The sequence below is a fragment of the Parasteatoda tepidariorum genome, chromosome 2, assembly GCF_982258835.1.
Source record: "Parasteatoda tepidariorum strain Cologne lab strain chromosome 2, Ptep-v5.0, whole genome shotgun sequence".
NCBI lineage: Eukaryota > Metazoa > Arthropoda > Arachnida > Araneae > Theridiidae > Parasteatoda > Parasteatoda tepidariorum.
The window spans coordinates 9,403,204-9,414,712 of NC_141756.1; the positions used below are offsets into that span (position 1 = coordinate 9,403,204).

Consider the following 11,509-nt stretch of genomic DNA (forward strand, 5'->3'; position numbering starts at 1 on the left):
GTATAATCAATTACAAGTAATCATGATCTCTGATTACATATATTCATGATTACTTCTAATCACAACAAGAAATGATTATAGGAAATTGTGATTACAAGTAACCAAAACATATGATTACAAGAACTCAAAATCTATGATTACATGTAATTGTGATAACAAAGAATGAAATTACAGTATGTATTCCAATTATTAGATCTATGTTTAATAGGGCATAAAATAAAAGTATGTTCATAAAATAAACAATATACTTTTGTACATACACTTTATGGATGTAAGAAAGCATGTAAATACATACAATATATATAAATATAAACCTGTAATTTATAATTATACCAAACAGATAACATTGCATGATAATGATATCCATTCATATATTGAGTGCAAATACATTGGTACATATGTACAATAGATGTTCTGTGTATGGTTGTACAATATATCTATGTCCAATGTATATACATACAAGCATATAATTGAGGTACAATGTATGTATAATACATATATGTGTGTAATTGTATATGTAACTACTCGAAAAAGCGGTGGCTGACACATGGTTCTTAACTAGAACATGAGAGTTGGAGTACTGATTTGCATAAATTATATATTTGAGAACACACATTTAAGTCTTAGATCAGTGAAGTCAACTCTTGGGTCTGTTAAGAAAGAAAATTTTTAAGTATCAAAATTTTTCGTTTAATTTTTGAAAAGTTAAATAAAACGAGTTCGCAGGTCCATTTTAATTACCAGTTAAACATATCAAATATAAATGTAACGACTGATTTTAACGTAGATATTCATTTACTTGATTAGGCTATTTTTAGTTCTTGAGCAGCGTCATTAAGCTAATTTTTTTTTTAAAAAAAAGCTAATTACTGTTTTAGATCTGTGTATTCTTTTAACTTAAAAAAATTGCAACAGTTAAAATTTGCTTTGCTCTGGTGAAAAAACCCTTACAAACGAAATTCATTGGCTTGCATAGTTAATAATAGCAAATGAGCGCACTGTTTGATTTTGGAATAGTTGCTAATTTAATTTATTATCCATCAAAGACGCCATTGAGATAATAAGTAGCGTATTAGTTTTCTTTAATGTGAGCATAGATTGTTCTACGCATTTTAATAACAAATTGTCTACCATTTTTTCCCAATTCATGTAATAATTTCTTTTAATTGTTGCAAAAAATTACTATGAACTAGGCGAGGAAATAATGAATCCTTGGTAGCGAACTTATAATGTAGATCAACACCACAGAGGTAAAGAAAAGATGAAATGTATTACAGGGGACTCTATAATTCAAAATATGGAAATTAATTTCTCGATTCATACCAGCATTGTTTTTTTGACATTTTCCTTATGATACTAGTTTATTCAAAGTCTGATCTAGAGGAAACTGCTTTTTAAACTTATTAAAAAAAAATTCTCGTCAGTGAATTCATTATAATTTAAAGGATTTTCGCATCATTAATTCATTTTATGAATAATATAAAGTTAAACTATTTTAAGCACCTTAGTTGTAACAAAATTTTTTAAGTGGTTTGAAATACTAACGCCACAATAGGCAAAAAAATTGAATACAAGTCGTAGCGTTTTTCATAAAACATTTTCTTCAGACAAATTTGAAAATGTGGCTTATTATTATATTGCTGAAGTTCTTCATATATACTTTAATTTATAATCATATGTTAAACTAATTTCAAAGCATCAAAGTTAACTAATTTTAATGTAATATATAATTTTATTTCGATCTAAATATAATACGTAAACAATTCATTCTTATAGTATATTATAATATGTTATAAATGTATAGTTGAAAAGCCAACCCAGTTATGGGTTTACGACTACAAATGTTCAACTCCGCAGTCTTGTAATTTTGAACCCAATCCTGAAGACCTGTATCAAGTATTGAGAAAAATTTGCCTTCATAAAGGACTTTTTGATGTAACTGACCCGCATTTGCTTTACATGAAGAGGAAAAACACTAAAACTTCCCTCGGATAGCCTGACAGCAAGGGGACTCCAACCCATGATCCGTTTGCAACTGAAGATATTTCACGTCAGCACCGTGGTCGGTGCGAGCCGGATACTGAATTCGTATCGACCAGCCATCGCCGTGATTTGAAACTAGCTCACCTCATTGGAAGGCGACCCCCCCCCTGAGCCACCACGGCTCTATTGTTATAGTATATATTGTTTATTTTTAATCAATGAATATTTTAATTTAGGACTATTCAATCATTTCTAACCTTCTCTTCTGAGTTCAAATTACTGAGATCCCTTTGTATATAAGTTAATAACTGTATTTTAGAATGTATGAAAGGGCTTTTAGCTTATTTCGTACCACTTGCCTGACAAATATTTATGATTTTTAACACATTTCAATTTACTATCTTTGTATTTCAGGTTATCTTAGTGAAGACAGATGGCACAAGTGTACCATCTGCACTTACACTTCATTTATCGAAAGTGATCTTAACAGACACATTAGAAGTCATAGGAATGAAAGACCTTATGTATGTCATGTCTGCAACAAAAGTTTTCCTAAGAAGTTTAGTTTGAAACGCCACATGCTTACCCATATGTTAAAACAATACTGAAATTGCAAGCATGAAATGCAGTATTTTTTAACGTTGAGAAATTTGTATTTATTTATACATATGTGAGTATGAATACATAAGTATTCGTTCAATGAAATGTTAAAAAAAGAAAATTAAAAAGTTTCCTAAAAATAGGCAAAAGATTCCGTGACTCTTGGGAGAACCATTCACATCATGTCATCATGAACTGTCCTTACCACATCATGTTGTTGCTAAATTGTTGATCAGTGCATTTGTATAAAAATTTGTTGATTGGTGTAATTGTATACAAATATTAAAAATTGTAATGAAATTTTTAATATTATACATTATTTTATTGGCTAAGATTACATTACTGCATTGGTAGATTACATTATTTTGTTGCTTAACTTTATTATTACTTTATTCTCTTTAATCATGATTTATATATAAAGCTTAACATTTTGTTGGGCTGTCAATGCACACATATTTATGAGGAAATTTAAATAAATCTGTAAATAATTTAAAGATTTTCTTTTTTTTTCCAAAACATTATCACATGTTTTTCTTATTTATTTTTCATGATTTAAATTAATAAATATTAGACTTTTGTTCTTTTCCCTCTCTTAATGCCTGTAAAAAGGCATTTTATATAAACACATTATTACGGAAAGACGAACAAATGTAAGGAATTGATGATAATTCTCTGCAAGTTTTATCCCTTGTGGAAAAATTATATTCTTTCTGTGATTTTTATCCTTTGTGGTGACTTGACTCTTTCCAGTTTCGGATCGATGGGTACCAGCATGTCTGAGAAGTAAAAGCGGCTGGTGCAGAATGCTTACCACATCCTGCTCTTAATATTTTGGAGCATTTAAACTGAAAGGCCAACAAGACCAATAACTCCCACAACAGGCCAATAATTGATCATTTTGGGAGTGGTTCTATATAACATTCTTTCCTTAACAAGCAGCATTGGATTGTGGCATTATGGGGTTTAAGGCTGATGTGTAACTTGGAGCCCTACCTATACCAAATTATCTAAACTTTACCTATTTTAAGAAGTATTGAAACTTTTCATGAAATTGAAATCTAGTTAAATTCGTTTTGCAAATATTCAAAAAAGAGCAAATTTTAAATTTTTTTTGTAAATAATTAAATTTAAGATATGAAATATGATCAAGTATTTATGTCAGCAAAAATATCATGTATAATCATTACGTATAATCATGTATCATTATAAATGTTAAGTAGTGATAAGAACTATTAAACATACTAATTTTGAAAATTGATTGAAACAAATCTGAGTTTTCCGTTTTTACTGAACATGGTATATTTTTGCCAACCAAACACCATTAGATTTTACATGTTTTGTAGATGAATATAGAAAATTATTCAGAAATATCAAGCACTTGTGTCTTGAGGCAGAAAGATAGCAGATAAAATTGGGTACTGGCTAGAAGCCTTTATTTATTTATATATAGTATATATATATTTTTTTTTTAAAAAAAAGGCTTCAGGGGTATAAAAGAAAAAAAAAAAATTTCTTCTATTTTCCAAAATTTACAATTAAAATGCACAATATATTTTTAATGATTCTAAAGAAAGTTTGTAAGACGTACGTTTGAAAACATCGAATAAATTTTCAGAAAATTTCAAAAATCTATTCTACCGTGATATCTTTCGTGGGGCCCTAAAAAACTGGAGGGCCTGGTGTTACATCCCCACTAGCTTCCTTCTTAACCTGGCCTTGCTTACAAGACAATGGAAGATAAAGATGAAATTCGGGTAGGAAAGTAAAAAGACTTCCAGAACACATTGAACCTATACCCTCAGTTTAGATTTTTCTTTTAAAGCATTTGAGGATAGGTCAATCATTATTATGTGTGTGTACTGTTTTGTGATATGTACCAAACTGACAACTGAGGTGGAGGAATAATGCATTTTTAAAATATTTGTCAGGATAAGCTATTTTTTCAAAGTAAGAAAAATTGGGATTAATATTATCTGTGAATCACCGAATTGTTGTTGTAGTTCATTTACGTTGCACTAGAACTGCACAATGGACTATTGGCGATGGTCTGGGAAACATCCCTGAGGATGATCCCAAGAGATGCCATCACAATTTTGATCCTCTGCAGATAGGATGGCACCCCCGCTTCGGTAGCCCGACGATCTGCACGCGAAGTTTAGTAACGAGCACTTTACTAAGTACTAGCACTTTACGGTAGAACAGTTTAACGAGGACCAATACCGCACACTCTCGGTCCCTACACAGACTGATCCAAGTGGACACCCACCCGCTTACTGACCGCAGCCAGTGATGCTTGACTTCGGTGATCTGCTGGGAACCGTGTCTTGACGATCAGTCCACTAAGGGACATCCCTGAATTGAGAAATCTCATCTTGAAAAATCAATCTCTCTCGTTGTTATTGGCTGTTATAAACTTTTGTTATTATTTTGTTACAGTTGAAGTATTTAGAGAAAGATAACAATAAGTCTCACTTTCTAATAGTTCAGAAGAGTGTTTCTAGTAAAGAGAATCACGATTCCCATGCCGATGTGACACGCATTTTGTTATCTTGTGGAAGATCTTTAAAAAAATTTGTAAACTATCTATCTGGAGACAATACTAAGGAACAGGTTGGATTTAAAAATTTCGCTATTCCTGGTATGTTCCATTTCGAATGTGTTTTAAGAACTAAATAAACGTTACTTATTTTTGTTTAAAGTATCAAATTTTTGAAATATTTTCATGTAAGTTTTCCTAATTTTATAGCTTATTAGTGTATGTTCCAATAAAAATTAGACTATTGTATTAATGTCGTTTTTTTTTATGTGTATACATTTTATTTATGACAAACTATGCATATACATAGAGGAGGCTAGTGTGGACATGGGGCTTAAGTATACATCTTGAGTAATTTTTTTTATTTATTAATCAAATCTCCTCTGTGAGACAACAACATAAATTGGCAATATAGGTGTAAACTTCCATGTGCAGTTGCATATTGCGTAATAACACTGTGAATACTGTAATAGAAATTTGTAAAAAAAAGTTTTTTAAGATGCAAAAATAATTTTCCAATTTTCTCTTTGCTCATTTATTAACATATTTTATTTTCAGAATTTCAACTGAAGATGATAATTGTGTTATAAATGACACTGTTTTCTACCGATTTTGATATTGACTTATGTTCTATTCAATTAATCAGCATTGTGGTGATGTTCAGTTCATCACCACACACTTTAAGATAAGAATAAAAATGAATAACAATTAAAAATAATATACTCTTAAGTAAGAGAACAAGATCATTAGAATGATCACTAATTGCAAGGTGTTAAAACTATTTATTTAATATAGTAGATCATTTAAGATATTTAGAGTTACAAATTTTGTTCCAGGAAGGCATTCACTCCAATTAATAATAGGTACATAAAAAATTTAACATTAAATTATACATTATGAAGCTGCACTGCTAATAAATATTAAAAAAAATAATTATGGGGTGATAGAAAATTTTATAATATAACTTAGCTGTTGAGGATCCTCATATTTTTTGTCTTTTAACCTCAGCTCTCCAAAAACCATGTGTGTCCTCCCTTTTCTCTCACCTCCTCTAACCAAGCCCCCAAAGCATACTCAACTCTTATTGGCTGTTACCACCATCACAAAATAAGTAGGGCTATACTTGCTATTTCTTTTTTTATTTTTATTTTTGGCTAAATTATTTAAGGGCAGGTGACAACTTATGAAAGAGAAACTAAAACTTTAAAGTAATAATAGCAGTGCAGCAAAGATAGAAGTAACAAAACATCATAAAAGCAATACCACATATATATAAAAGTAACAAAACATCATAAAAGCAATACCACAGCATTAAGCATAAACAAACCTATGTCTTTTATGAGCTAATGTGAACATGATTTTTCATTTATAAGCTTACAACTTTAGTTTTTTTTCTTTCTTTCTTTTTAAAATTGTAATGACATCAAATCGATATAAATAAAGTAAAACTTCTTGATAACCCTGATTCACTAAGTGTTAACTTCTTATAGTCAAGTTTTTTCTTCCTTTTTTTTGTTAAAAATGTTTTGCATTATGTTGGCAGAGTTGAAGTTGCGTATAGATTTTAAGATTATAATGTTGACTTCTTTTTCTATAGCTCTACAGCCCTTGGTGGGCCCTGACTTGTTTCACAACTCTATTCCATACGCCCTTTGGTTTTCATGTTTATTTCTTAATATTAAAGATAGGCATAGTTCCTCAAATCTTTTTTCAAAAAAAAAAAAAAAAAAAAAAAAAAAAAAAAACATTTCTTAAATCTCTAGAGAAGAAATAGTTACTTAACTTTCATCGACCGTAACTGTTAAAACTACCAGGACTTAATACACTTAATTCAATTTTGTTGATAAAATAAACACATTTCAAAATATTTATCAAAGTTAAATCCAAGAAATGTTACATTTTGATTATCGATAACATAGAAAGAGCACTTTAGGAGTTTTTTGATATTAAATTTTGCAAAGCAGAAATCATTTGTAAATCAATTTATTTTAATTAAAGTAAACCTGAATTTTTCAAAGTGTTAGAAAATAAGTATAAATGGCAATTAAGGTTTTTAGAAAAAAATTTTAAAAAATTGTTTTGTCCTAAACACACATATATTGGTTACATAAAGGAGGATACTTAGCAAATTATTTATTTTAAGTTTTTTAGGCTTGTGGAAATCACTTGACAATCATTTTATACCAAAAGGTGATTGCCAATTTGTTAGAAAACTTCTACAGAAAAGTTTTTTAAAAAAAAATTTTTTTTGTCCAGAACAAGCAAACTTTTAACAATGGGAAATCATTTGAAACAGAATATATAAGAAGTGAGTCCTCTTTATAAGCAAGAAATATTTAAAAAAGTTTGTTTAGTACAGAATATGCTAACTACAGAGTATATACTCGCTAAAGAGTGACACTTAGCACGTTTTTAAATTGTTAGCTATATGGAAATCACTTGAAAATTATTTTAAACTAAAGAGCAAGCTCCATTTTGCTAGAAAATATTCAGATATGTTCATTAATAATTAAGGAAATTTTTTAAGAATGTTTGTTTAATTCAAAATTTGCCAGATTAGAGTATTAACTTACCTTAGGGAGGATTTACTTAAAAAAATTTTCATAATTTTAACTTTGCAGAAATCATTTGAAACTAGAAATATATTAACAAATGAGTGTTAATTTGCTAGATAAATATCCATATGAGTGAATAAATATTTAAAAAAAATTGAAAAATTGCTTAGTCCAAAACATGCTAATAGTTCAGAGTATATTTAAAGCTAGCACAAAGGAAAATGCTTTGCATATTTTTTTATTATAATTTTTTAGCCATGCACTAATTATTTAAAAAATATTTAATGCTAAAGAGTAAGCCAGTTTGCTAGAAAGTACCTATATGTATATGGAGATATAATTATAGAAAATTTCAAGTTTATCTAGTCTAAAACATGCGAAGTTTAGAGCATCGCTAAAATAAGGGAAATTTAGGTCAGTTTGTGAATTTTTTTTTGAAATTTGAGCCTCACAGAAACTATTTTTGAATTTAGTTATTAAAAATTATTATGAGAATTTACATTTAAAAATGAGCGTTCATCTGTTAGTAAATACATATTTATGTAAAGAAATATTTCTGGAATTTTTTTAAAGTTAATTTCATTATTTATTTTTTTAAAAAAGATTTTTACATGAAATGAATCTTCAATTAAAATGAATTTTTCCTCACAAAATTTTATTTTAAAATAATCTTAGGTATTTTTTTTTTTAAAAATCACCAATTTCTTTAACTAACTAAAAAAATATATAAATCTTTAAAATAGCATAATTTATAAAAAATATGGTTATAATTATTTAATATTTCATGAAATCACCCCATGAAACAAAAGATAATTCAGAACGAATTTATGAATAAAAATTAGGTTTCACGAGATTATTGAGTATCTTTTTAAAGTATAAGAAATAATAAAATATTATTTAACTTCTGTAAGCCACAAAAGCATAATGCACGCAAAAAAGTTTTTATTTTATTTTAAAAATACAAAATGAACAATTGATGAAATGAACATTCAACAAACTTGTGTGAAAAAGTTCTTTCTTTCTTTATTTTTTAAATTAACAAGATCATACTGTAATTTTTGGAAATGAAGAAAATTAGTAAGTGATAATGAAACTTAAATTGAATTGAATTAGTTTAAAAAAAGGTTGATACTCTTTTTTTTATAAATAGTGCTTTTCCTAAAAATATATTTAAAAAGATGATTTTTATAAAAGTTTTATCGAGAAGTATCACTGCATAAAAATGTCATTGACCAAAACCATATTATAATTTACTCAAGTAAATTATAATGTATTTGTAAATCGGAGCTTATATTTATTTCAATTTTTGCTAACTCATAATTTTTAAGGAAAACACAGACAAAAAATATTTGCAACATTTAAGGACTCCTCAGACATGAGGGGACCCTAAGTCCGGGCCTCCCAGTCCTTATAATAAATCAGGCCCTGTGTATATGTATATATATATCGCTAAAATAAAAGAGGACTCTTTTTGCTCTTTTTTTTTTTAATTTTTAGCTATTTAAAATTGATTTTATACTAAAAGAGCGTCAATTTGTCTAGAATAGTTTAAAGAAAATTTTAAGAGAGTTTATTTCGTGCAAAACATTCAGAGGAGCGCTAGTATAATAGAAAACACTATGGAATTTTTTTAAATCAAATTTTGCAATAGATAATTTATAGTAAAATTTGAGGCTCGGTTTGCAAGGAAAAAAAATTTTTAGACATATCAACCGAAATATTTATAGAAATAACGAGTTTTTTCAGTCTAAGCCAGTTTTTATAGAGAGTTAAAAAAAAAAGGAGGATTATGTTAGTCCATTTGTTAAAAAATGCACATATATATATTCAGAAATACTTATAGAAAATTTTTTTTTCTGACCAAGTAGTTTTAGTCTAATACATTCCAAATTTAGAAGATATTTTGCGAATTCTTCATAATTTTTTGAAATTAAATCATTTAAAAAAATGAATAATTTTAAATTTGTTTTATACTTAAAAGTGCGTGCCAATTTGCCATGAATGTAACTAAATATATTTATAGATAGTAAAATTTAATAGAAGCATTGGTAAAATTCAATTTTGTACAACAATAAGTCTTCGTACAGTAGTTTGATAAAAGTGGAAGAGAGGTAAAATAAAATTAATTTTTTTCTTGCTTTCAAATTTGCATAAACATTAAAATTGCTTAGTTTATTGTACAAGAGACAGTCTGAAATATCTAAACATAATTCAAAAAGTTTAAAAGCCTTTTTGAAGACTTAAGAAGCTACTTCATCTTCTTCTCTTATGATTGAATTTTTTAGAAGGAAATGACAGCTCATTTCTTCTTAAAAATCACAAAGTACTTAACGGTACTTAAAAAGCAGGTATTGCAGATACTTTTCCGGCTAGTTTTATCATTACAAAATCAGTAATTAAAAGCTGTAAATTGAGAATAAACTAATTTAGCATTTTCCCAAAGAAATATTGCTTAATCATACAAGAGAAAATGGTAAAAAAGAATTGACAATTTCAAACAATACAAGACAAAAATTTTATCAAAGATAAGTTCTAAATATTTCTCAATAATTTTTTATTAATAATAACTGTGATAATAATAGAAATATGTATTTTATAAATTTTTTGCAGTCGTAAAATAATCATCAATATATTGTTGACTACAGAGATGCTTAATTAATTGTGGAAATAGGTACTGCATGTATTTTGGTTATCGGTACTTGTAATGCTGTGGTAATACGTTTTTTAAGGCCCGCGGAACAAAGTATTATTTAACACTTTTTAAAAGGATTGCTTTAAAAAAGTGTTATGTGAAAACTTTTGTTTTTTTATTCGAATCAATTTTGCAGTCAACTCATGTAAAACAAAAAATTAATATTTCTCAGCATTCCAACATTCGCTGTGAGAAGATTTTTTTTCACAAGATAGTGAGTAAATAATTTTATTTATTTATGTTATTAGTAATTGTTTTATTGAACATAAGTTTTCAGCATATTTTAAATGTTTTTCAACTGAAACAGTGTCCAATAATAATTGAAAACTCAAATTTAAATTTTTTTCTCTAATATCGACGTGATTCAGGAAGAATTATCATAAAATGGCATTAATGTAATGCTAATAACTTTTGTAATTATTAATTTTTTTAAGAAAAAAAAACTATACAATAAGCAAACAAAAATAAGCGATCTAGAAAGAAATTGAAACGTTAATAAAAATCTGTTTGGTTAATATTTTCTTGAAGCAACATAGTCTTGGGGATAGAGAAAGTGTTCTTTATCTATTTACTAATGAATAAGCATCTCATGTTGCATAACAACTAAATAAATATGCTAGAAATCTTCCTTCACAGCTGTTTCTGACATCAACTACCAAAAAATGAATGAGAATGAGAGCAAAATATCATGTGGTTTTCGCTTGGCACAGTTTGGTTTGCTTATTCACTGTTACCATGACAAAGCTAACACTGCTTATTTTTGCTAAGTTCAGAAATAGTGAGTTGCAGCAAACAAACCATGCTTAGCTCACCAATTTTTGCAACTAAACTCGTTGTAGTTTCATACTCAAATAATTGGTTACTTTTATACAAGCTATAAGCAACACCGCATAAAGCTCTGAAACTTGCCGCATTCAAATTTAACGAAATGTTTGTTATTTTGTTGAAAATCCGGCGGAATTTTAAAGAAATGTTTCTGATAAAACGAATTTTAAACTAAATTGTGACACTGTGAGTTGAAAAATTAGTATTTGTTTATCTGTGTTGTACTGTTATCTGAGATAGTGGACAATATTTTGATTTGTGCTAAAACAGACTTTTCTGATGTCCAGTTTGGATTCTAAACAGATAAGATTTAATGTT

The 11,509-nt window shown here is 27.9% G+C and overlaps 2 long non-coding RNA genes across 3 annotated transcripts in view; both read left to right on the forward strand.

Annotated features, from left to right (window-relative positions):
* Positions 1-780: 780 nt before the first annotated feature.
* LOC147814421 (uncharacterized) lies at positions 781-5,368 on the forward strand. Of its 2 annotated transcripts, none has more exons than XR_015431259.1 (2): positions 781-1,250; positions 2,398-3,077. It is a non-coding gene; the product is annotated as an uncharacterized LOC147814421 (long non-coding RNA). The 2 variants fall into 2 exon arrangements; XR_015431258.1 differs by having other exon boundaries at positions 790-2,177; positions 2,398-5,368.
* Positions 5,369-11,215: 5,847 nt separating this feature from the next.
* Positions 11,216-11,509, forward strand: part of LOC147814422 (uncharacterized) — a 50,794-nt gene continuing 50,500 nt past the window's right edge. The window contains exon 1 of the long non-coding RNA XR_015431261.1: positions 11,216-11,506. This is a non-coding gene — a long non-coding RNA (uncharacterized LOC147814422). The remainder of the gene's footprint in view (positions 11,507-11,509) is intronic.